The sequence below is a fragment of the Tamandua tetradactyla genome, chromosome 4 (genome assembly GCF_023851605.1).
Source record: "Tamandua tetradactyla isolate mTamTet1 chromosome 4, mTamTet1.pri, whole genome shotgun sequence".
In the NCBI taxonomy this organism is placed as follows: domain Eukaryota; kingdom Metazoa; phylum Chordata; class Mammalia; order Pilosa; family Myrmecophagidae; genus Tamandua; species Tamandua tetradactyla.
Genome location: NC_135330.1, coordinates 161,707,964 through 161,734,621, shown reverse-complemented (window position 1 = coordinate 161,734,621; position 26,658 = coordinate 161,707,964). Strand labels below are relative to the sequence as shown.

At 35.3% G+C, this 26,658-nt stretch overlaps 2 long non-coding RNA genes across 5 annotated transcripts; one reads left to right on the top strand and one right to left on the bottom strand.

Moving 5' to 3' along the window:
- Positions 1-636: 636 nt before the first annotated feature.
- Positions 637-21,308, bottom strand: LOC143679486 (uncharacterized). Its single transcript, XR_013173796.1, has 3 exons — positions 20,974-21,308; positions 8,472-8,551; positions 637-824 (listed from the first exon to the last, which is right to left on the bottom strand). It is a non-coding gene; the product is annotated as an uncharacterized LOC143679486 (long non-coding RNA).
- LOC143679487 (uncharacterized) lies at positions 14,162-25,207 on the top strand. 4 transcript variants are annotated; one of them, XR_013173800.1, is made up of 5 exons: positions 14,162-14,386; positions 17,789-18,671; positions 20,440-20,603; positions 22,772-23,746; positions 25,027-25,207. It is a non-coding gene; the product is annotated as an uncharacterized LOC143679487 (long non-coding RNA). The 4 variants fall into 4 exon arrangements; XR_013173798.1 differs by lacking the exon at positions 14,162-14,386 and having other exon boundaries at positions 17,606-18,671; XR_013173799.1 differs by lacking the exons at positions 14,162-14,386; positions 17,789-18,671; positions 20,440-20,603 and adding an exon at positions 21,090-21,247.
- The last annotated feature ends 1,451 nt before the right edge of the window (positions 25,208-26,658 follow it).

The following is a 26,658-nucleotide window of genomic DNA, read 5'->3' as shown; positions in this document are numbered from 1 at the left end:
ATCAACTACTCTCATCTCTTAGCATTTTAAGAAAAAAATTTAACAATATAAGCAAGAATTGTTGCCTCCCACGAAGTGATAGTATGTGTAGATTAAAGTATTATGAGGAAATCTCATTCGTATAATCCAATTTATTCCAGGACAATGGTCACAAGCTCAAGTTCACACGTCAATAATTTTTGTATTGGTTTTGCAGTACATACACTTTTTCGTTAATCTGTTTCTCTCTAAAAGAATGAGAGCTCTCATAAATGAAGGGAAAATCTCTTGGAAAGAAAGATCACTGAAGAAATATTTTTTGTATAAATTAATGAAAGTACAGAAGTAGGTAAAAGCTTAATTAATAAGCCTTTGGTTGATTCCCATAGTAATTGGGAATCAGCAATAATTAACCTCAGTAACACCCAGTGCCTGAAGAATTAAAGACACAGATTCTTCTTGTCTCTCACCTACTGATTGTCTCCCATTGTCTTGCCTTGAAGAGAGGCACATAAAGTTATCTCATTTGACCCCAACAACAAATATAACAGGTAAATATTATCTCTATTTTAAAGCTAAGGGAAATCAAGCTCAGAGGAGCTGAATCATTGTCCAAAGTCTCATATCTAGTTAAGTAGCAGAATTCTAGAGCTCATGTTCTTTCCATTTATCATGATATGCTCTATATTTTAAAAACTTTCATATTAATCTCAGTGAGTCTTTCTGGCCACCTCTGAATAAAGCTTATCACTCAAGTGGAATTGGCCCACTTAGCATCCCTTGATCTTCATCTTCCTGGCCTTTGTATCTTCTTCCTTCTGTCATATCTCCAACATCCTCCAGCACTGTAGTAAAAATTTTTTTATGAAATGGCTTAGCTGTGGTCTAGGGCTTCACAACCTCAACACTATTGACATTTGGGGCTAGATAATTACTACCTATGAGGAGCTGCCTTGTATAGTAAGATTTTAGCAAGACCTCTGGTCTCTTTCCATTGGGTGCCAGTAGCATACCCCATCACCACTACCCCTCCTTAACTTGTGACAGTCCCAGAATATCTCCAGATATTGCTAAACATCTGCAAGAGGACAGAATCACTGCCAGTTGAAAGCCAGTGCTCTAGTCTATCCTTTCTTGCAAATCTTTCCTAATATGTCTGAGGCCTCCTCTATAACCATAGCCTGTATTGCTTATCTCTTTAAGAATCTTTCTTCAGAATTCTCTTTTCTAATTTTCTTTTTAATTTTAATCTTATGTTGCTTTTTTATGTTTCACGTTTTTATTTACCCCTCAATTTTCCTATAAATTTCTTTAAAATAGAAACTATTCTTTAAATCTTAATCAGCTATTGTGTTTTTCATACAGCAGACATTCAAATATTTGATAATTTGATTATTTTGCAGTATGAGAGAGGAAAGGAAGAACATGCCAGGACAGGGAACATTTGAAGTATGGTTAATCTATCTATTAGCCTTCAGAGCATGGAAGGCCTTAAATGTCATGCTATGGATTTTGTACTTTATCTTATAGAAACAAGGGTTGGCAAACTTGTTAACTTGTTCTGTAAAAGGCCAAGTCATAAATATTTTAGGATCTCCAGCCACAAATATTCTGTCTTAGATATTATTCTTTGTTTTATTATTTTTTAAAAACCCTTTAAACACGTAAAAGCCATTCTTAGCTCTCAAGCTGTACAGAAACAGATTGGCAGCCTGGTTTTGGCATAGTTTGCTGACCAGGTGGCTCCATCAAAGAGTGTTTGAGCAGTTACTTGACATGACCAGAAGTGCATTTTAGGAAAATGGCTGGTGACAGCGAGACTCCCCATGCTTTACCCTGGACTTTGTATCTCTGCAGAAAGCATGCCTTACAAATTAAATAAGAGGGAGAAGCCTTTATATTTACTGGCTGTGTATAGATGAGTAGAACAATTCTGTCATCACCTGGAAGATTATAATATATAGGTTCTTTAAAATATTAATTTCATTGCATTCACTTCCTTCTTGTGAGCTGGAGTTGGGATCATAATTGTTATTAATAACACTACAAATGGGTACATTGCAGGCACTTAATGGCTACTTTAACAATTGAATTTAGGAGGTGAAAATGTTTTATGGACTCTATAATAAAGAAGTTTTATGGCAGCTAGTTAAGAAACAAATGTTATGAGAAGAGCAGATTATTCTAGTATGTATCATAAAGTATGGCAGCCTTTATGTTAGTGACCTAATTCTACATGCTTGCATTTATTATGTTTAAAGACATTTCTATCAAAATCAAGATATGGAACCAAAGACATATATTGTCCTTTTACTGATTTCCGTATCAACAGTCAACAAGGAGAATTGGGAAAGCCTTACAGGAAGGTTGATTAAGCATTTTATTATACGAACAAAATTAAGTTTCTTCATTTTTTAAAGCAGTATAGGAGAACCAAAATGCTTGGATTGTATCTGTGAGTGAGTGAGTGCGTGAGGGTCTGTGTGTTGTTTAATGTTGAATATATGTTCCTATGGCATATACAAAATTAAGTTTTGGAGGGATGTGCTGGCAGATAAGGAGTTATCTTCCAGAGTGATTGAAATCCAAGCCCCCTGACTTGCAGAGTTTGCTACATATGTTAATCAACTAGACAGGACAACAGATAATGATTTCAAATGTAAGCCCCCTGAATAACAGACTCTCGAATGAGAGGCTTTCATTAAGGGAGCTAAGTAATGTGCTGTTTGGGACAAGTGGCAGGCAGGGCTTTTTTCATTGAAATGTTGATTGTTAATGAGTCTGCCCAGCTACCTAGTATAGTTCAAACATTTTGCATTTTGCTAGTCATCATCCTTCCATGTATCCTTCCACAATACATAATTATCAACCAAAGTGGAAGTTATTCAGTTCAGGTCCACCAAGTTTCATCGAGTAACTATACTGCATGCCAGGCCTGTTTCAGTTCAAAGATCAATAAGTGACAGTCCCCTTAAGAAGCCTAAAGTTTCGTGGGTTTTCATCATGGCTATTAAGGCCTTAAAAGAATGTCTAGACTAATAAGCAGACGAATGTCTAAATACATAAATATCTTTCTCAGAATAATATCTTAATTTTAATCATGGCATAACGATTCGATAGAATGAACAAATAGAAGATATTCAAGATTGCGTATCACTTTCTGCCATACATGGAAACAGAATTCATGACATACAAGTTTCTGTAAATAAGATAGAGAGAAACAAAGATTCAGAACAATGAGATGTTCAGAAAGAAAGATGTACGCACCACTTCCATTGTGGGAACATTAGGCAGACAGGGATAGAATCGAGTCCTAGGAAATGTGAAGGGGTGAGAGAGCAAAAGTATGGGGCCAAGGTGCTGCTTGAGATACTTTCCGCTCCCTAGTGTGTCATCTAATGTCCTTCAAATAAGCAGTTATTGGCATAAGCAGTTATTTGATGAATACCTCATATTCCTCACACAGAACCTAAATTTAAAAAATATTTAAAAGGCAAAGGCTTTCATTTTGTGTTCTTTCTTCCCAAACTCTCAATGTGGTTATAATTTTCCAGCATTTTATATCTTGTTTTATAATTTGTAGGTTTTTTACCCCAGTTAAAACAACTGAATTTTCCTGATCGGGTATGACACAGTTTAGGGGTTTCAGCCATGGAACTATGTTTTGCACAATCTTCTTGAGAAAAATAACACTGTTCACTGTTCTGGTATTTTGCATTTGGAAAGAGCAGCTACTTTATTCATCAGAACACAGAAGCAGGCAAAGAATCATTGGATCGTACCATAATTTTAAAATAAACTGTTTTACTATCTTGCTATTTGAACCATGAGTACTATTATGGAATTTAACTTCCATTCAGAGAGAATTCAATCAAATAATTGTAAAGGAAAAATAGGGATGTCAGAGTGCATTTCCCTTTACAGAAGTAGTATGAGGTGTCATTAATGAGGAAGTGCAAATAACTGCAATTTTACACTGCTCAACATTCATAAATAACTGTTTAAATCTGCAGAGCCATTTCTGCTTCCATTATATCTTGCCTATGAAGTGTACTTGTTATCTCGACATCACAGTGTGTCTGGTGCTACTAAGGAAGAAATTTGATGATAGCAGCATTTTGAGCCTCCAGTTATCAGTAGATTGCTTAGCGGTATGGCAGTGCTCCAACCAGGCATAGTTTCTTTTATGCTCTAAACAAAGCTTGTTCTTTTGCCCATGTTTGAGATATACATGATTTGTATAGTCTGCTGGTGATTTATGTAGATGAGTATTTCTTTTGAATAATGTTGTGCATGTATGTGTGTGTGGCCGTGTGTGCATATATAGTTTTATGACTTACAGGCAACTGTACTTCTCTGGCTGTGTTCAGAAATCTAGTTGGTGAATGGAAGGATGGTTCCCCTTATATAAATCAAACATTGATGATTACTTCTGTTAAATTTTCCCTTTTAACATTATTTAATGTGTCAAACTTGACGTTGGCAGACTAAGTACCATTGTTTAACATAGCCCTGGTGGCTTAAGGTTAAGGTAGTTTAACATTACTGCAAATATACTCATCCCCGAATGGTTTAAGCATGTTTTTTTGTTGTTGTTGGATTCTTTTTTTTTTTTTTTGCATGGGAAGGCACTGGGAATCGAACCCGGGTCTCCAGCATGGCAGGTGAGAATTCTGCCTGCTGAGCCACAATGGCCCGCTCATTGTTGAATTTTTGACATTAACAAAGTTTGAACTTGAGTGAGATTTTAGATGCTGCTACTTTAATTCTAATTTGAGCTCCGTTTACAAATATGCGTTTTTACCTTTGATTGTATTTTTTTGTGTTCTAATTTTTTTCTCGTTTTCAAGCATTCACTGGTTCACTGTGTTGAATTCTCACTTGAGGCAGAAGCTGCAGGTCATGGAATAACATAATTATAGTTTCTTGGCTAAGTTTTAAACTCCTACTATAAGCTGAGTCTAGTAAAAGTTGCGACTCATGGCTAGAGCACAATATTCTTAGGAGTTGATCTAAGACTTTAATGAAACTGCTATTATTATTTATAAGTATGGTATAAGAAGTGAAAATTTGCAGAACAACATGATATCACAATTTGGTATCATGTAATTGTTCAGACGATTATAAAATAGCAAAGGGAATTTTAATAATGAAAGATTATGGCATTTTTGATAAAGATATATTCTTCATAAATTCTTAGTAAATTTTGTAGAATTCATGACTTTCTTCTTGAAATATCCTGAATATATTGATTGGCAAAAGTGATTCTTATTTCTGCTGCTTTTCTTTAAGTATTTAATGAACATTTACAAGCTTGCAAAATTTTAGACATTGTCTGAATTTATTTCCTCTTTAAAGATAACTTTGGGATGATCCAAGCTTTATGCTTTTCTCCAAAATGGATTTTCCATTTATGAGCTATATTGAAATATGTGAAAAACTGTAAACTATTCCTGAATTTACAAAGTATTTTCATTTAAGAAGTTAAAATTGGTAACCTTTAGGAGAATAGTGTAAATTATAATGGAAGCCATCAATTACCATTTAAGTGGTCTGATTTCAAGTAAGTACTGTATAAACTTGCATAAGTATCCTGAAATAAAATTAAATCTAGTTTTTCAGAGGATGAATGTTTCAAGTTGTAATTTAAATGAAGTTTTTCATGAGTTTTAGTGCTAAACTCATGAAGATATTTTAATATCAATCAAACATTTTACCTGCTAGTACAATAAAAATAGAAATACCCCATTTTTGCATTTGATCATTAATATTCCTATAATGTGTCATTGTTTAATGAGGAACTATACTTTTGTCAATGATCCCCTGCAACTCATTTCTGTATAAAAATATTTTTATATAGAAATGTACTATTATTTTACATGTTTTACTTTTTTCTAGTCTCTATCAGTTCTTCATTCCTGCCCAACCTGGAAACACGTGCCATGCTGCTTAGTGTGCCACTGATGTGAACTCAGGCTGCTACTTATCTATTAATAACAGTATCAAGGATAATGAATTGACTGAAAAGATTCAGAAAACAACATGAATAGGAATCTTGAAATCATCTTAATTTTTTAAAAATATTGATCTCGCTTGGACTACTTCTAAAAACCGATGGAATTAAAGTGTTATAGCTTCTAAGGAATTCTTTTATTCATACTCCCCTATAGCCTGGTAATTCTGTGTTAAAACTAGCACCAAATGAGTGAGTTTATATCGTTAGAGTAGCTTCAGAGCTGATTTTAGCATTGAAGTTATATATCTGGAATTGTAATATAGAAAGGTAGATTCAGAAAATGTGAAGAGCATGATTGGACTGAGATGGGCTAAGAATTACTCAAGAAAAATCAGCTTGCATTAAGTGGAAATTCTAGAGAGAAAGAATGAAATAAAATGTAAAATATTAAAAAGACCTTAAACTGGATAACTATCATGTGCTTTAGTAATTTGAGATTGAAATTTAAAATGTGGGGGGTTGCCTTAGGAGCCTCAGTCTCTAATATTATTTAAAGAACAGGGAAGAATAAATTCCAAAAAAGCTTTTTGGAAAATAGTGCAGAGAAATAGACTAGCATAAGCCATGCACGAGCCTTTGCTTTCAGTGTTGGATAGGGAAACAGAGATTTCGGTGAAGAATTGGGTCTTCACAAGAAGCTCATTCAATTGAAATGAGAAATACAAACGTCATTTAAGAAAGATTTTCTATCTAGAGAGCTTTCTAAATCAATATAGTCTCTGCTTACATGGTACAGTGCATACAATATTTGGGTGTCATTTCTTAATTTTAGCTATTCCATCTCAGAACAATGCTTCCTTCTCCTGGCTGAATCTCCAGAGATTCTGTTTCTCTGGTTCTGTATGAAGTACATCACTTTTCATGCCAGTTTCAATGGGCCTGTGACCTTTTCTGGGAGATGGGCACAGCCTTTTGGCAGCTTCTAGAACTAGTCTATGCCCTGTTACAAACCTTTGCTCTGTAGGACACAGGCATTATCTCTGACTTTGTCTAAGCTGAATAACTAATTCTTTTTTTTTAATTGGCTTACTGCTTTTACCTGTTTCTTAAGCAACTCGACAAAGCTTTCTTAGGGCTTCCCAATCTTTCAGGAGCAAACTTCCCATAAAACGATTATTCTCAGTCCTACATGCATATTTGACTCACCTCAGACTCTTTAAAAACGGTGTACCTGGATCCCATGCTCAGAGATTCAGAACAAATTAGTGTGTGGGGACGGGCAAGATTGGGCATTTTATTATTATTAGTAGTATTATTAGAGAAGTTGTAAGTTTACAGAAAAATCATACAGAAAACACAGTTTCCATACCCCTCCATCCACTCACACAGTTTTCCCTATAACTCACCATTTGAATTAGTGTGGTATCTGTGTTACAACAGATTAAACAGTACTATTATAATTATAGCTATAAATTATATAATATATTATGATTATAATTATTGTCTGTAGTTTACATTAGGGTTCACAGTTTTTTGTGTGTGCTGTACTGTCCTTTTGTTTTTTTTGATTTTTTCAAGATTGAATAAAAATATACACCCTAAAACTTCCACTTTCAACTACATTCTGATATATAATTCAGTGGAGTTAATTGCATTCACAACGTTGTGCTACCATTATCACCATCCATTACCAAAACTGTGCTATCACTCCAAACAGAAACTCTGACAGATTGAGAATTAATTCCCCATTGTACCCCCATCCTGGTGCCTGGTAGCCTATATCCTAGTTGTGACTCTATGAATTTACTTGTTCTAATTATTTCATACCAGTGAGATTGAACACTATTTGTCCTTTTGTAACTGGCCTGCATTCACTCAACATGCAGTCTTCAAGGTTTGGCCATGTTGCTACATGCATCAATACTCCATTTCTTTTATAATATTCCACTGTACATATATACCACATTTTATTTATCCTTTCATGTTAATGGACACTTGCGTTGCTTCTAGGACTCTTGGCTTGCTTCCATCTATTGGCCATTGTGCTTAATGCTGCTTTCAACATAGGTGTGGAAATAGACCCTGCTTTCAATTATTTCGGGTATGTATCTAGTAATGGGGTTGCCAGGTGATATGGTAATTCTATACTTGGCTTTCTGAGAAAGCACCAAGCTGTTACAGTGGTTGCACCATTTTACAGTCCCATTAATGAGTGAGTCTTCCTATTTCTTCTCCAACTCTGTTTTTTTTTTTAAATAGTTGTCATTCTATTGAGTGTGAAATGGTATCTCATTGTGGTTTTGATTTGCATTACAATATTGGGTATTTTTAACAAACTCCTCTTCATGATTCTAAAGTCTTGCCAATGTGGAGAACCACTGACCTAATGTGTTATGATGCTTCACATTTTAATTAGTCATGGTAAGCAGTAGCAGTTTTGGAAATTAGCATGAAAATGTCTGTGCTGCTTGTGGTGATCAAATTCTATTGTGAAGACAAAAGAAAGGAACAGTGAATGGATAATATTATTACTTACATATTTCAGTTGTTAACATCTTCCCAGGACTTTTCACATCCAAATTCATGGTAAAGCACAGGTAATGTGAGGAACTTTCCCTTTAAAAAAAAAAAAAATCCGATGTAAACAATCAATTAACATAAATACAGGCTGCAAAAATTTGACTATTCGATAGTATTTAACCTAAGTTTAAGTATTAAATCATACACGTGATTCGGAAAACATTAATGAATAATACATAAGCTTCCAATACTTTTCAAAATAATCTGACTAGTTTTCAAATTAGATTATTGAAGCAGCTACTACGACTATTTTGGGATTTAAAAATAATACATATTTATGTTTTATAAATAAGGTTCTTGAAATGTGGACACGTTCTTTATTTTCTCTAGTTTTAGTTTATATCCCTCTCCCTTCTGCCCTTATGCAAAACTATATTTATTTTTTAAAATGTAATTGACAGGGCATTCCACTTTATGAAGGATATCTTTTCCTCCTCATTATCCCATTTCCATTTCTCTTTGATTTTTAAATCAAGATTCAGACCAAGTTTTATTCATTGATGAGCTAAATAAACTGTTCTCTAGCATAGCGGCTTTCTAATTAGCTGTAGGATATAATTAGTACATTCTCTGGCCAGTAAGAATTGGATTTACCAGATGCCAACGTCTGACAGTCTGAGCAGTATTCATGTAAGGCAGGCAGAGGCGTGGGTAGAGGCATGGAGATAAGGGAAGGGCATCTTTCCTTTCGAAGGATAAGACTGTCAGGGTTGAAGTGAGGAGATTTCTGACAAGTTAGTCATTTGTATTATTAAATAGGTTAAAATTTCAATTCTCAATATGCAAGTCTACTAGACCAAAAAAAAAAAAAAAACCCCATGGAGGATTCCGCATCAATAATCATGTATTATAGCAATTAGTCCATGAAGTACAAAGCTGCCATAGAGGCAAAACATCTCAGCTGAGAACCAGAATCTTGGCTCTAAGTCAAACTTTAATTTTTGATAAAAGCCTAGAGTTGGCTTCAGCATTTGTCTAGCACCAGGACACCATGGATCCCTAATAGAATTATATTATTTCTTAATAAGAAACCAGACCATGAAATAGCTTAATTCTAACTCATTTTTATGAAGTTCCATTTATTTAATTCAATTGCAGACACACGTATGTGGATCAAAATGAAGATCTAAGAGCCTTTTGAGCTATTTTTTTAAGATCCCAAAATAGAAAGCAGCATATTTGATTTGATTTTGAAATAAATAAGTATACATTACTGACAGAGCAAAAAGTTTCATATTTGTCTAAATGCTCTCAGAAATCCCTTCTGAACAGAGGTATGATGTAAAAGGGGGCAATGCCATTTTGCTTGAAAATAATCTCCAATGTCCTTCAAGTCCAAATTACTTGCCCCTACTAAGGTTCACAAATGGGGAAGTAATAATTATTATGAATGCTTTAAAATATTCAGAGTTGCCTAGTATTCAAGCAGAATAGCAATATCGAAATTGTTAAGCTTTATTCATTCTTCATTAAATCTTCCTCTACTAGTATGGAATCTGTGATAAAATACTTATTCAACCCACATCACAAAATCTGTGAATTCTGGGTGAACAAGAAGCATTATCCAAATATATATGTATAATTTAAATTTAAGAGTCAGACAGTACAGATAATCATAGTCCTAACTTTCCACAAGTCAATTTGGGATTATTCAAATTGAGGGTTTGGAAATAATTCAACATGAAAAAATGGTTGGAGGAACTGATAATATTTATCTTGAAGAAGAAAAGATTTACTACAATATAATAGCTGTCTTCAAAATTTAAAGGTCTTGTAAATGGGAAGAAGATTAAGGGAGAAGTAAGAACAATGGTGAACATTGAAACAAGATTCTCAGGGACAGAATGAATGACTTAATCTAATCATTGTGAGGTTAAGTCCTAGACTGCCAGAGTTTTTTTCCTGATTTCTCCATTTACTAGTTGCATGACCTTGGAAAAGTTACTTTACCTCTCTATGCCTCAGATTCCTGAACCATAAAATGCGGCTAAAAATACTAGCTATTAAGGTCTTTGTGAGGACTCAAGGAGTTATTAGCCTACAGTGCTCAAACATGATCAACCCTTGATAGGTGTTATTATTTTTTTATTATCTAGCTAATTAAATCACTTTTAAAATGAGAGAACGTTATCCCAGAGAAGTTAAGGGATTCCTAAAGATCATCCTTCACTTCTAAGCAATTGTGCAAGGATATGCAATAAATTCCTTGTCCCTGCAAGGATTCCTGTAGAGACTAACACATCCATGGTCATGAGTATTATTGGGAGCTGCAATGATTGGGGTCATGGACTAAATCTAGTTAATGCAGCAAATTTTTATTGAATGAACACAGTTAGGGATGTCATGATCAGAAGTCATTGGCTGTCCAGTTCACTTTTCAAGTTTAGATGACATCTAAAGTTGTTTTAACTCTATAAACTACTTTGGTTATTTTATGATAATTAAAATGTATTAAATGTGAAAAAACAAACAGCTTGCTAAATTGTACAGAACAAATTTAATGATAAAGCCGCACAAGGAAGTGCGTAGGAGAGTTAGCTTACTTATTAAGGTAGAATTGTTGATCTTAAAATAAAAGGTCATGTAATTAAAAATGAATCTATAAAAATGTTCTAACTTTTCCATACCAAAATTATATGCTCATTTTCATGCAAAAAGGCTTTTCCTTAATATATGCCTCAATTATAAAATAACATCTGTATTATATTAAAACAATGCTTAGGATGCACACTCAGGTCATATTTACACAAACATATTGTTTTATTGATTATCCTTATATTTATAAAGGATGTATTTTCAAACTGTTATCTGGACAAGTGTATATATAGTAAAAGAGAAAACTTTAGAAAACTAGTTGTTGTGGCTTAAACACAATTTTAACTTCTTGTTCCATTTAAATTATTTTACTTTCCAATCTGCATCATAAAAATTTAGCATAAAATTTTATATGTAAAAATAGAAAGAATTAATCTCTATGCACCCATCAAAATATTAAATTATTATTCTCCAAACTCTAAAATTCTTCAACAGTGATGGGTACTATTTTTTATAAAGCTAATTTAAAGGGAAAAATATACATCTCTTTTTAGAAATTTTAGTTCACCATTTTGGAATACTAGTGAAGTTGTCCATATTTTTTCATATAAATAGAGTATATGTATTATGTATTCCACTTTTATTTATTTACCCAACTTTTAGTTGGGTTTTCTGACACTTACAAAGACAGTACTCTAAATGATATTTTTAAATTTACCTCTTAAATACAACACACATTTCAGGAGCCACTCTTCTACCACTTCCTAATTTATTCCCTGTATGCTGTAGTGGCAATTTTAGCATACATGCTAAGCCTTCATGTTTTTTATTGATGCCATTTGCCTTTTCCTTATACTACAATCTCATATATATCACATACTATCTCATTGAGTCTGTACTATTTTTTCTACATCATTGTTGGCTGTTTGAGGGCAAGTTTATGTCTTTTTAAAATTTCTATGTCTCATATAATGTCTAGCAACATATAATTAATATATTATTTTCTACCAGTCAGGTAGTTCCAGGTTGCCATAAATTTTTCTAAATTTTCTATGATATGAGTATAGCTGCTGCCTTTTTATTGTTACAGTGAAGGAAGAATGACATGTCCTAAAATTAACCAACTTCAGTGGTTTTATAGTAAAGGCGATCTATAACATGGAGATTCATTCTCTGATACAACCAGACTGAACTTCAGATGGAATGTTCGTCCTCTTTGTATCCATAATACCTAAGACATTGTTCATAATGTAATCAAACTTTAATAAATGTTATGTGAATATGTTCTAGGGCCTACAAAGATGAAAAAGTAGCAAGAATTTGGAGTATTGCCACCATGATTATTATGTTAAGTAGATGGGTAGATTTAAATAAGTTCCAACTCATTAAAACAGAGCAAAACATCCATGATTTAGAACTATGATTACTTTTGTGGATTCCACAGCCATGAAAAAAAATATTGTTTAAAATTCATAAACAATGGAGTTCTGGGTCTCAATAATGATATTCTGAAGAGGCATGACAGGAGATTAACTTTTATTAAATGTTTTATGCACAAGCACCGTGGTAGCTGCCTGTACATTAGACTGAGAGAGCTGAGTTTCTGAAAGGTTAATAGTTTACCAATAGTTTGGTAAAATCTCTTGGCTAGAAAGTAGCAGAGATGGGGCTGCAATTCAGTTCTGCCCATCTTTAAGGCCCTTGCTCCTTCCTCTGTACCATGAGGTCAACTCAGCACTGGCCAAGCAATCTGGGATGAAGTGTATCATTTATGTAGTTCCCTAAGGGCGATGAAAGGAACTTTGATTTTTGTCAGGCCTCTACTTCTTTAAATCCAGTGGCTTTCTATTCCTTAACTCGGTCATTCATCCATTATTCATTTATTCAAAAAATAGTTACCGTGAAGCCACCATGTGCTAGCTACTCAGCTGTGTACTAACCATCCAAAATTAATAAGACACAGTTTCTTTTCACAAGGAGTTAATAGAGTCATCAGAAATACAAACGTGTAAGCTGTTAATATATGAAATCTTGAAGTCTTTGTTTTCCTATCTGCCTGTAAAGGCCCTTTAGTCCTCTGTAATAAACCATTTTTATTTCTTCCCAATATCCTTATATTGGTAGCCACCAAATTTATTTCTCTAGTCTTGATCTCTATCCTCAACTCCAGACATTGCCAGTCTGCTCAACATTTCCAACTAGACAGACATCATTTTCTATTTTGAATCCTTATCTTCCCAATACCAAATCTGCCCCCTCCTAGTCATTTACATCTCAGCAAAGGGTAATTCCAGTTATTCAGCTGTCCAGGTAAAAAAAAATCAAACCATTTGACTTCTCTCTTATATGTGTCACATCTGAGAAGCAAATTATGTTGACTCTACCTTCAAAATAGATTACAGCCTCCACTATCACAATGCTAATCCACTCCTGAACCAAGACCAGAGTTCTCCATGGGACTACCATTTCAACTTCTGACATCTATGGTATTTTCTTCATCGAAAGATCAGAGGGATTCTTCTACATCAAAGTCAGGTCAAAATAACTTGCCTGCTTCTGTTTCATTAAAAATGTAAACCAGAATTATTACCTGGCTCAAAAAGCCCACCCTATCTGACCCTGCTGCCTCTCCAGTTTCATCTCCTCCAACTCATTCCTTGCTGCCTCACTTGCAGCATTGGCCACCTAACTAGTCCTTGACTCCATCAAACCTCAAACCCTTGTCTGGACCTCAGTCTGGAATAATTTATGCTAATATCTACATGGTTTACTCCCTGGCTTCATTCAGGTTTTGGCACAAAGTCCAGCTGCTTAAATATTTCTATGATCACAGTGTGTAAAAAATAGCATCTCCCATCACTCTTTATCTACATATTTGGCTTTATTTTTAGTCATAGCAGTTATCCTCACCTGGAAGACATATTTTTTACTGTCTTTCATTAGTAAAATAGAAGCTCCATAAGAATAAAGCTCCATAAGAATCTGCATTCCTGTGGGTGTGAACCTATTTAAGTAGAGGACTTTGTGAATCAGTTATTATTAGCTAAGCTGTGGTTGAAATGACTAGGATGGTGTCATCCATATTACTGGAAGTCTTATGAAGAGGAACCAGAAGTCTTAGAAAGACGCAGAAGGAGACGATGGACAGCACCTTGTGACAAAGAACTGCCATCCTCTGGATGCTACTGACTTGGGAGAAAGAACAGCCTTACTGACATCCTAACTTTGGACTTCAAGCCTATAAACCACGAGCCACTAAATGCTTGTTGTTTAAACCAGCCCCTTGTGAGATATTTGTCACAACAGCCTTGGGAAACTAAGACAAGGAATGGGATGGTTAGTTTTTTTGTGTCAACTTGGTTAGGCTATAATATCCAGTTATTTAACCAAACACTAACCTAGATTTGCTTTGAAAGTATTTTGTAGATGTGCTTAATATCTACAATTGGTTGGCTTTAAGGGAGTGAGATTATCTGTAATCTCAATAATTAATAGTCTGGGTGGGTTTATCCAATAATTAAGAGGACTTAAGAGAAAAGTTGAGTTTCCCTGAGGAAGCAGAAATTCCACCCATGGACTACAGCTTCAGCTCCTGTCTGAGCATTTCCAGTATGCCAGATTTGCCGGCCCCCACAACCATGTCAACCAATTCCTTGAGATAAATATCAACTAGTTTTGAGTCTCTGGTGGAACCTAACACACACAGGGACTATGCTGTATATATATGTTTGCCTCTTCACCTCTCTTCATCTGTCTTCTACATCATACTCTATGCCCTGCACACACCTGTACCGACGGCAGAGAGAAGCTCCTTTGCCCCTTGCCTGCTGGTTAGAGTTAGTTCATGGGAAACATTGGCAGGAAATTGAGAGATGAGAGAGCAGATACTTATTCAGCAGCCTCCCTCTAAGCTGGCCACATTGTGTTGATAGAGACCCTCAACAGAAGGCTTTTATCAGGCAGCCCTTTCCCTGAATCTACTCTCTCTGGGTCTGATGACTGCACTGTCTCATCGCCCCTTCAGACCTAGAGATAATAACTGCTTCCCACTATTTCTAGCATTAGGGTATTGTACTATCCTTTGACAGTTTCTCTAAAGCCAGGCCACGTTTTGGTAAATACTGCTTTTATTATCCTCTTCTCAGTCACCTTCTTTGAATATGCTGGGTGCATGCTGAGGGGACTGTAAATGATATAGGGACTTTGCCTTCTTTTTTCCCCCCTCCTATTCTGATATTCCCAGTGTCTAGAATAGTAGGCTCTCCATAATTATTTGTTGAATTTATGAGTGAATTCAGAACATATATCCTTCATTTTAGTCACTGTCTCACAGATATTTTTTACTATTTTAGAAACATTCCATTCTTACTTCTTGCCCCACCTATAACATCTGTCCTCTTTCCCCTGCCTGTGTTCCCATCCTTTGAGAGCTAGTGTCACTTTGAACTCCATTGCGAAAACATTTCCACTTATTCTAAGCAGACAGGATTCTCACTCTTCTCCTCTGATTTCTTTCTGAATGAGGGAACACTGTTTCTATAAAACACAATTAGTGCTTAATAATTCTTACTTCTGCACTGCGTGTTTTTGATTTTGTATTTTTTCCACTTCCAGAGGTGATTGTAAGCTTCTTAAGGGCAATTACCAAGTTTATCTATTTCTTTTATAAAACCTGTGTACTGCTGATTGTTCATTCAACAATGGCTTAGAATATCACCCCTGGATATTAGTAGGAAAAATATGAGAGGATTGCATGGTAGCCCATGACAAACTCTGAGATCTGTCCTGTAACTACCTGTTGAAGGGTGTTTTGAAAACTATTGCTTTTTAATTTCTTTGCTTTGCATAGATGTTATACTATACAGTAAAAAAAAGTTAAAAAAGAAAATCACCCCTGGATACTATTTTCTAAGGAAATTAATTGGAATGTTCCCTTCTGATTTTGTGAAAACAGCTCTTTTGTCCCAGGATGGTGAGAATTCTAAAATCTGCATAGATCTTGAATATAAGAACCAGATTTTATCTCAGGATATATTGCTGCATTAAACATTTTTATTAAATCCAACTGAAATCTTACTTGCACTTGCACATCCTCCTGTAATAATTAAACAATAAAACACGGAGGCCTGAACAGAAGTTAGTCAATGACACTAACGGCAATGATAAATTACACTATTACTCCTTCGACACACAAGTGATTGCTTTGTGAGCGTGAGAAGTTCCATGGCCTGAGGCTCAGAGCAAAGGGCTGTGATTGAGTCTTCTGATTTGAACTGAACCACTAAATTGTGATGTGTCTCCAGAAAAGTCATTTAATCCAGTTCTGTGCTTCCATCAGTCCAGTAGAGAGTCTGAATATCTTATGAAGCAAGAATCCATTATAAAAATAAAACAATTATCTAAGCCTACAATGCCTGAGTGAACAAAGCTCGTTTCCTTAAACTTTTAATAAAACTAAAGACTTTAGAGCTAACAATTATAGTGTTAAAATGCTAGTGTAAAAGTGTAACAAACAAAATGGTAGTCTTAAATGAAAGTCCACGCTCACCCAGAGTAAATCTGCCTAGAGAAGAAGTTCTGGTTTGTGTGAGTAAGTTTTGTCCCCTGAGAATATTAAAATCTGTTCTCCTCCCAAGCTATCAGAAGGAATAAGTGCTATGGACTTAGCTGCTATCCATAATATGCTTTGAAGGAGAGCAAATTGCTTTGTCAATTAGCTAGTTAGTGCCTCTTTCCTTTAAAAAGATCAACTTGGGCTGATTTCTTCCCGAGAAAACTAGGGAAGAGAAACATTAACAGAAAGAGAAGAACATCAAAACCAATATTGTAGAGAACCAAATGGGAGCCATTAGAATGCATTATTAATTGTTCTGCCTGGAAAAATAAGGTAATTACTGTGTGAAAAGTAGGAAAAACGGATCAGATTGTCTAATGTGTCTCCTCAAGTTCCGTGATTTTATCTGACTCTCTCTGGATAATAAAAATGGAAATGGTACTTTCAAATGAACTTGGCAATATCCAAATCTATGGTGCTTGAATCACAAAAGCTTTTAGAAATCAGCAGCAAATTTTGTGCCTCAGCCACAGTGCTTACAAATGCAACGCACCTGGATCCTCACCTTATAATTTATACTGCTAAATTGAACCCACTGAAAATCTCAATCATGCTAGTGAATACTGCGATAAGTTCTTTCAAAGCAACATACTCAAATAAATTACACTTCTCTTTGGCTTAGTTCAATTTGATACCAACATTTCCTCAGTGATCCCATTACCTTTCTCTTGATTGAGAACAATATAAACATTTTCTAAAAGTTTTAAAATTTTAGGGAGAAAATGCTGTGTATTCGAGACATTGAGTTTATATTTCAAGAATTCTAAGTGTCTTCCCAAAGATCTCAAATTATTACCCCGTCAGATGTCTTTCTGCTAATTGGGTATAAAGCTAACGTATAACATGGTGCTATTGTGGTATTTCCTCTTGCAAAATGTGTGAGAGTCTCAAAAGGAGACATCATAAAGAGACAGACTTCACAATGAATCCCCCCTGTCATTTCCTACACAGAAAAAACCTTGCTCAATAACATGTTAACATCGTTCTTTTCTAGCTGAAGCGGAAAGACCAAATTGTTTGAAGCCAATTCATACTGGAAGCAACAGGGAGTGTATCTAACTGTGATAAAATAGAGCATTATTTAAATTTTAACAAGAAAAATCACCATTTCATTTTATTTCCAGAGCCATCTATAAAACGATAACCAGCTTGAGAAGAAGGGTGACTTTGGAAACAAAGGTAAGAAAAGAAAAGATGAAGAGAATGAATAGACAAGTCGCATAATCTTGGCAGCCCCACAGAATGATATGGACAGTTCTCCTGAGCTGTAGGGCTTTTAGCCTGGCAGCCCTGATATGTCATTCTTCTGGAGTACACACATCCTAATTGGAAATGTGGCATTTTATGCATACGCACACATGCAGTCAGCATAAAAGGGCAACCCAAGTCTCAGAGACAATTCATCTCATGGGGATAATGTTCACAGAGAAGAAGTTGAGCAAAACACATCACAAGTCACCATTTTGCATTTCTATGAAGGAGAAAGAGAACCCCCCATATACTGTCTACTGATTTATCTTTAAATGCCTATCACTGTATTTATTCAATGAAAGAATCTACTTTGGAGAAAATATGACAATAGTTTTGTTTATTACAAAGTGGTTCTTTGGGCTAACATATTGTATTAAGTCCTTTCAGTGAGAAAGAAAATAACTTCGCATTTGAAGCATATTACTTCAATATACATGTTTGCCTTTTATGTAGTTTTCTTGTCCTTACCATATTATTTATGTACGAAGGATGCTGCAGTGTAGAGTGGATTAGATTATTTCAATTGAGGAGTTGCCTCAAGGTAGGTCTTAAACCTTTTATTGGAGTCCTTTGAAAGAGATGAAATTAAGTAAAGCTCATAGACAAAAGCCTTGGACAAGCTAAGAGAGGACCCACAGAAGCTCAGAGAGGAAGACCCTGGAACCAGAAGCTAAAAGCAATGAAACCTGGGAAGGAAAAACCAGCAGACATTGGCCATGTGCACTCCCATGTGACTGAGGTGTCTTCAGAGTCCAGGTATCATGTTGTTGTTGCTTTGAGTTGGACATTTTCATGGCCTTAGAATTGTAAACATATAAGCTAATAAATTCCCATTGTAAAAACCAGTTCATTTCTGGTATACTGCATTCCAGCAGCTTTAGCAAACCAAAACACTGTCCAAGATGGCATCTCTGTCCCACCCATGAAAGGGAGCAGATCCAATGTCTACCATGCATGCTTGTGAGGTGTTGCAGATTAAGAAGTAAGGGACTGGATGATTAAACCTAATCTTGTTACTAGTACCTTATGGTATAAATGTAGTCGGTTGCCAAAACCTTTAGTGAGGTATCTTCTGTCTAATCTATGTTGTCTGAAATATCAGGGCCAATTATGCAAGAGGGGCTAAAACTTTTGGTTGCAATTCATACCTCTTCCAAAGCCCTTTCTTTCAACACCAATTATGTCACCCTGCTATTCACTTTAAATAATTTGAGAATCATTTCACTATATAAGACCAATTACCAATTGAAACAAAGATGTCCCTTTGAAATAGAATACCTTTCAAAATTATGATTTTAATATTTTATTCTGGGCTCTGCCCATGAATGATACTTTGGAAGAAAAGGAAAGGTGAAAAAATTTTAAAACCAAAAATAATAAACCATCTGCAGAAGGTTCAGTAATATATGAAAACAATTATCCATACAACAGAATAAAAACATGTTTCAGGAAAATTATCCTTTTTCTTCTCTCTGAATATCTAGGATAACAGTGTCAAACTTTAGCCAAACTGAACATTCATCCTGAGTTTTCATGATGACTTTCATGACAATAATTGCTTGTCAAATGCCAAAACCAATCTGGCTTATGTGGTAACTTTCTACTCTTATGCACTATTCTTTTGTTATATTAATTTTCAGACATGCTCATTTAGATCCACAAATAACTTAATTCATTCCAAAATTATTCTCCTGAGATTCTTTCCTCTGAGCCTCCTAAAAGGTCTTCTTTCTGTTAATTCAATATCCCCAAAGCATTTTCACAATCAACAAACATGAATCACGCTATAACATTTTGCTAAATCTAATAATCTACATTTTCTCAATCTTGACTATCACTCACCTGCAATTACCCCACTGAAATGGACTTTTGTAATTCTTACAGAACTAGATAACCAGATTATGTGAATTAAACATGGAGGGGGAAGGCCATGTGTTGTGAGATGCAGCATATGGGTATTTAGGAGGGAACATATTAGGCTTGATTATACTGAGGCTCTCTCTAAAGCTATAGAAAATGAGGAAATACTAATTACATACTGTGTGAATTATATGATGACACTGGAAAAGTCCTGACCTTAGTATATTTACAGCATGCAGACTTCTTTCCTAATTGGCTATTTATGTATGGAAGTTTTCCCCAGATGTTATTTAAAAATTTCATGACATTTTACAGAATAGATTAGTTTTTAGAGAAAACAATTATAATTTTCGTGCCAAATTATTAACTTCATTTATGTTTATTATAAAAGAGTTCTTTTCTAGAATAATTTCTTTATAAAATATGGAGAAATTCATTCTGTAGGCCTAAATATTTCATAATCACATACATAAAGAAGGTAAAAAATTCTATATATTTTTTTCATAAATAAATGAAACGCTACAGTAAATCACAAAATACAAAAAGCAGTAACTTGGGTTTTGATTTGGAATTGTATCTTACGTATCTGAAGGGTAAACAATGAAAACTTTAACAAAACATTCTCTATTGCTGTTTGAATTCTGCTTCCTGGGATTTTGTTGAGGCTCCTGACTTTTTAGGTTGAAAAAGCTTGATCTGGGCTTTGAATCAAAAAACTTCATCTATAAAGAAATACAAAGACAGCACAACTCAAAGATAATTCAAACTTTTCCAGTAAAGAACACGTTTGGCAGTACTTTTGTTAGAAACAAACAACAAATGAAGGTGGTATGTATTTTTAGAAATATGGTTTACTTGTCTGTTCAACATTAGATGCTTATGTTTTCTATATACTATATGCTATGTAGGCACTGGAAATAAAAAGATTAAGGAAAATCAGTCTCCTGACCTTCTGGAGTTTAGTCTATATGGTAGTATTTTTTTTTTTGGCCTTCTTTTTTTTTTTATTAATTAAAGAAAACAAACAAAACATTTAGAAATCATTCCATTCTACATATATAATCAGTAATTCTTAATATCATCACATAGTTGCATATTCATCATTTCTTAGTACATTTGCATCGATTTAGAAAAAGAAATAAAAAGACAACAGAAAAAGAAATAAAACGATAATAGAGAAAAAAAAAACTATACGTACCATACCCCTTACTCGCTTTCATTTACCACTATTTCAAGCTGAATTTATTTTAACATTTGTTCCCCCTATTATTTATTTTTATTCCATATGTTCTACTCTTCTGTTGATATAGTAGCTAAAAGGAGCATCAGACATAAGGTTTTCACATTCACAGAGTCTCATTGTGACAGCTATATCATTGTTCAGTCATCATCAAGAAACATGGCTACTGGAACACAGCACTACATTTTCAGGCAATTCCCTCCAGCCTCTCCACTACATCTTGAACAACAAGGTGATATCTACTTAATGTGTAAGAATAACCTCCAGAATAACCTCTCGACTCTGTTTGGAATCTCTCAGCCATTGACACTTTGTCTCATTTTACTCTTCCCCCTTTTGGTCGAGAAGGTTCTCTCAATCTCTTGATGTTAATTTTCAACTCATTCTAGGGTTTTTCTCAGTCCCTTGATGCTGAGTCTCAGCTCATTCCAGGATCTTTGTCCCACATTGCCAGGAAGGTCCACACCCCTGGGAGTCATGTCCCATGCAGAGAGGGGGAGGGTGGTGAGACTGCTCATCATATTGGCTGGAGAGAGAGGCCACATCTGAGCAACAAAAGAAGCTCTCTTGGGGGTGACTCTTAGGCCTAAATTTTAAGTAGACTTGACCTAACTTTTGTGGGCTTAAGTTTCATGTGAACAAACCCCAAGACTGGGGGCTCAGCCTATAGCTTTGGTTGTCCACACTGCTTGTGAGAATATCAAGAATTCAACTTGGGGAAGTTGCATTTCTTCCCACTCTCACCATTCCCCGAAGGGGGCTTGCAAATACTTTTCCAGTTGATGATCAAATCATTCTGGGATTCATCGGGGGATCACTCTGGACAAACCAACGAAATCTCATGTGCTACCTGAGATTCCAAGTATTTATGACATTCAATCAAACTATCTACATGAGTTATATTAGGAAATCCTCTAGTCAAAATCTAAGTTTTGTAACATATAAACATTTTTTGCTTTAGTCTTACACATAATGTGACATTTTGAAGTATTATCATCTATTTTCAGCACCCTGCAATGATGACAATCCTTTGTTCTTCCTCATGCAAAAACATTTTAAAAATTTGTGCATTGTACATTTCACTATTATTATACACTCTAGGCATTCCTAGATTATACCATCTCGATCTTTAACATCTATCTTTCTTTCTGATTTCATTTACATCCCCAGCCCTCCTCCCTCTATCATTCTCACTTGCAGCTTCATTCAGTGTTTTAACATAATTACATTACAGTTAGGTAGTATTGTGCTGTCCATTTCTGAGTTTTTGTATCCATGAAGTATGTGACAACATGGATGGACCTAGAGAACATTATGCTGAGTGAGACTAGCCAAAAACTATGGTAGTATTTTTTGCATGGCAGGTCCTTTGCATTAGCATCACCGGGGATGCTTGTTACATACTCACGTCTTTGGTTCCCCCTCTCTGTATTTGAATCTCAACCATAAAGCCCTTTAGCACATTTAATAAACTCTCTTAACAATGCATTATGTTAAATGTACTGAAGAAACCTGGAATATTGCAAAATCGGAGTCAGACTCCAGTCCACAATTCCAAGCCTGGGATGGCCTTGGCGCCACTCTACCTTACTTAGCCTCAAAGGTTTATACCACAAAATGAGGGTGATGGGGCTGAATTAGATCATATCGAAGGTTCCTTTCACTGCTGAGACTCCTTTCAGGTAGGGGATGAAATTTCGCTATGGTGCCCAATATTGGTTATTACAATATCCCGGGTTTTCTTCACTTCTTACAGTGATGCATCTTGGCATTATCACTTCTGGAAAGAGGGGACACAGCAAACAAGGCAAAGAGAATTAAAAGAGTCAATATTTGAATTTGGAGTTTCAAATGAAGAAGAATATAAAATGAATCAGAGCTACTGTTTTCCAAGACTCGCCAAACCAGATGATGATTTCACAGGCTAGAAGGAGAGAGACCAAATTACTTAGAAGAAACATCTGTACTCGACTCAAATGAGAGCTATGATTTGGTTATAGAATAATGATATTGAATTTCTTATAGTCTGCATTTGTGGCCTGGGATTCATACCTGCTATGTATATGACAAATACATTTGCTTCCAAACTCCTGCTCATCCTTCTAGACACAGGTTAAGATTTCACTTTTTTGGTGTGAAATTACCCATTTTCTCTTCTAGCAGTTTTCCTGCTATATTCCCACTGTACCTTGTGTCTATTTTTATTATGCTCTGAACTTCATTCTATTAACAGAGTTGCTTGCAAGTCCGACTTGCAGTGACTCTCCAATAGCCGGCTGGAGGGATTTCAATAAAATATTTCACTGGTGTCTTCATTTTGTCCCATGGATTACCATAACCTAATTATTCAACAAACATGCATGGAATTTATTTCATAAAAGATGTCAAGTATTTTGTAATATTGGAGAGAAAAAATTAATTTTTATAAAATGAAAGCAAAGGCAGAATGTCAAGGGGCAGGAAGTGGTGAAGCTACGGCAGCAAAGAGCACATGGCTTTCTAGCCGCCAGAATGAAATGACAAGCCTTGAGCTGAATAATTCTTATTTGATAAAAGATGCCAGATCATTACAAAAGCCAAATGTATCCTAGCTCCGAACTCGGAAGAATTTATCATGTGACGGTGTAAGTGGAATGGAAGTTCATATCAAATGCTCATCATGTATTAACAGCGACAGCTGAAACAACGAGCAATATAACAGCCCTGTCTCACATATTCTTCCAGATAAAAGGTAAGATGCAATGTTAAATTGTAATCCTTAGAAGGCATTTCTATACTGGAATAGTTAATATTATATAATAAATGCATATCTCTTTCTCACAGTCTGAACTGATAATAAGGTACAAATAAGAGGCTCTCAGGAAATAAATGGCTAGTCTGTTCTCATACTTCTGGAGCAGCAATTGTCTCAATGGGTTTTCTGATAGGAATCTGTGAAGTGCAGATGTTCTGCCTTGCTGACTGAAAGGCATTGCCCCTCACGTCAGAGCTTAGGTGTTTGGGTGGCAATGCTGACATTTTGATAAAATAATTAAAGAGCGAAGTTAGTGGTTTTTTTTTTTTTTAATTTCTCAAGGCATGCTCTAGTAATACCTTCAGACAGGGCTAGGACTTTTATCAAAGATCCTTTTAAAATACGCACAAATGCTCTAACATATGCTAAAATAAATCTTAGCATTTCCTATCATTAAGAATGAACAAGATGAATTTTTAGCCAAGGAGAATGAGGTACCACAAGTTACCAGCAGGCGGCCATCAGCCTGCCCGTGACCTTGGCACAGTGTTTTACAGAGCCAAATAGCCCCATTGCATCAATCATCCTATGAATCAGCCTTCTCATTCATAAGTTCTGTATGTAGTAAATTTCTGTATGCTCATAGTTTTACATGAAAATTCATGTAATTTTATCCTGTGCCTTTATTTATTTATTTATTTATGCTGCAATATGCTGTATACCATCTCTACAGACATTGGGTTTTTCAAAAAAATACTTCGTCCATTAAAATGACAGCATTTATAAGCTTGTGTCACTGAACACTAGCAATTGTTTAACTTTTCATTTAGCCACTAATGAAGAGGTTCAAGTACAAAGACCTCAGCTATAGATCTTCAGACAAAAATAAAAAGATACAGAACATATTTTCAATGTATTTTTAACAGTTCCCCCCCACCCCCCCAATTTTAGACTGAAAATGCTAGTGGGCAAATGGGCAAGCAAAAATAAAATCATATTTTTAGTAAAAATGAGATTTTTTGAGAAATAGGGTGTGGTAGTTAGGTTCAGGTGTCAACTTGGCCAGGTGAAGGTGCCTAGTTCCGTTGCTGTGGGCATGAGCCAATGGCATGTGAAGCTCATCTGTCACTGGTTACATCTGCAGGAAGTTAGGAGGCATGCCTGCTGCAATGAATGATGTTTGATTTAATTGGCTGGTGCTTGACTTAATTGGCTGGTGTTTAAATGAGAGAGCTCAATGCAGCACAGCCCAAGCAGCTCAGCATACCTCATCTCAGCAGCTCAGCTTTGGCGATGCAGGAAGGAATCACCTCGGGGAAAGCTGTTGGAACCCAGAAGCCTGGAAAGAACGAGTAGAGATCACCCTCTGCCTTCCTGTGTAAGAGAGAACCTCAGATGAAAGTTAGCTGCTTTTCCTCTGAAGAACTACATGTCTTCAACTAAATAAATCCCCTTTTATTAAAAGCCAATCCATCTCTGGTTTGTTGCATTCTGGCAGGCTTGGCAGACTAAAACAGATTGTTAGAGGATGAATCACCATGATTGTATTAAATGTTTTATTAAAATATTGCCTGCAGCATTACTGATTTCCACTAGTTATTATAACTAGCTTTTATTTCATTCTTCAAGCTTATATCAGACACACACTTTTGGAGGATTATCAAACAAAGGGAAAAGAGTTATGGGGTCACGATAAAGGAACTGCTCCTACAGAGGTAGACACTTTTGCAAGATCTCTCAAAAATCAATATATGGTTTAAATTATAGATGTGTACAAAAACACTGATTTTTTTCTACTTACAAATCAGGAAATGTGGCTATTTCCACTCCCCCCCCCAGTACTGTCCTAATACTTTCCTTCCCCATAGAAAAATTCCATAAAAGATATTTGTCTATACCTGTTGCCTCCATTCTCTCATTTTCCTAAGAGTTTATTTTGAAAAACTTAAAATTAACAGAAAAGCTGTAAAAATAGTATAATGGAGGCACATATATCTTTCACTTAGCGTCACCAATGGTAAACATTTTGCCACATTTGCTTTTTTTCTCTCTTGCTTTCTACAGGCACAAACACATGCACACATACACATAGTTTTTGTTTTGCTGAATTGCTTGAAAGTAGGATGCTGATATTATAACACGTCACTCCTAAACATTTCAGCATGTATCTTCTAGGAATGGTGTATTTCCCTTTGTATCCACAACATCTCAGATGATTAAAATGTAATTCAATAATATTACCTAATATTCAACCCTTTGTGTTCATACCTGATCTATGTACCAATTAAGGTTCATACACTTCTTTTGCTTGTATCATGTCAGTATGTTTTAATTTAGAGGAGTGGCCCGCTTTCTTTGGTTGTTGTTGTTGTAAGATTGACTTTTAAGAGTAGGTAGCCTCTTTAAAAAGTCTCAAATTTTGGAGTTCTCCTATTTTTCCTCTCATGATTGAAATTAGGTTAAACGATTTTGGAAAAATACTTGATGCACATATCACATTGGGATTCTACATATTAGCAAGTATTTCGGCTATTGGTGATGCTTGGTTGAATCACTTGGTTATGGTGGTGACTGTTAGATTTCTCCCTTTAAAGTTTGATTGTTTTCTTTTGAAATGAGTAATTTGTGGATGATACTTTAAGATTAGGTGATTACTTTGTTCTCTGAAAATTTTTGCCCAAAGAGTTTAACATCTACTGATGGTCTGTGTTTAAATTACTTCTTATATGGTAGTGGTAAAATGGAAATCCAATTCTAAAATTTATTCCATACTTATTAGTTGGCATTCTCTAAAGGATTTCCCTCCCTTTTTCCCACTTTCATTCCCTCATTCCTTCCCTCCATCCTTTCCTCTCTCCTAGTCTTTCTTGTCATTACAAAATCATGGATTTGTTTTTCAGTGTTATTAT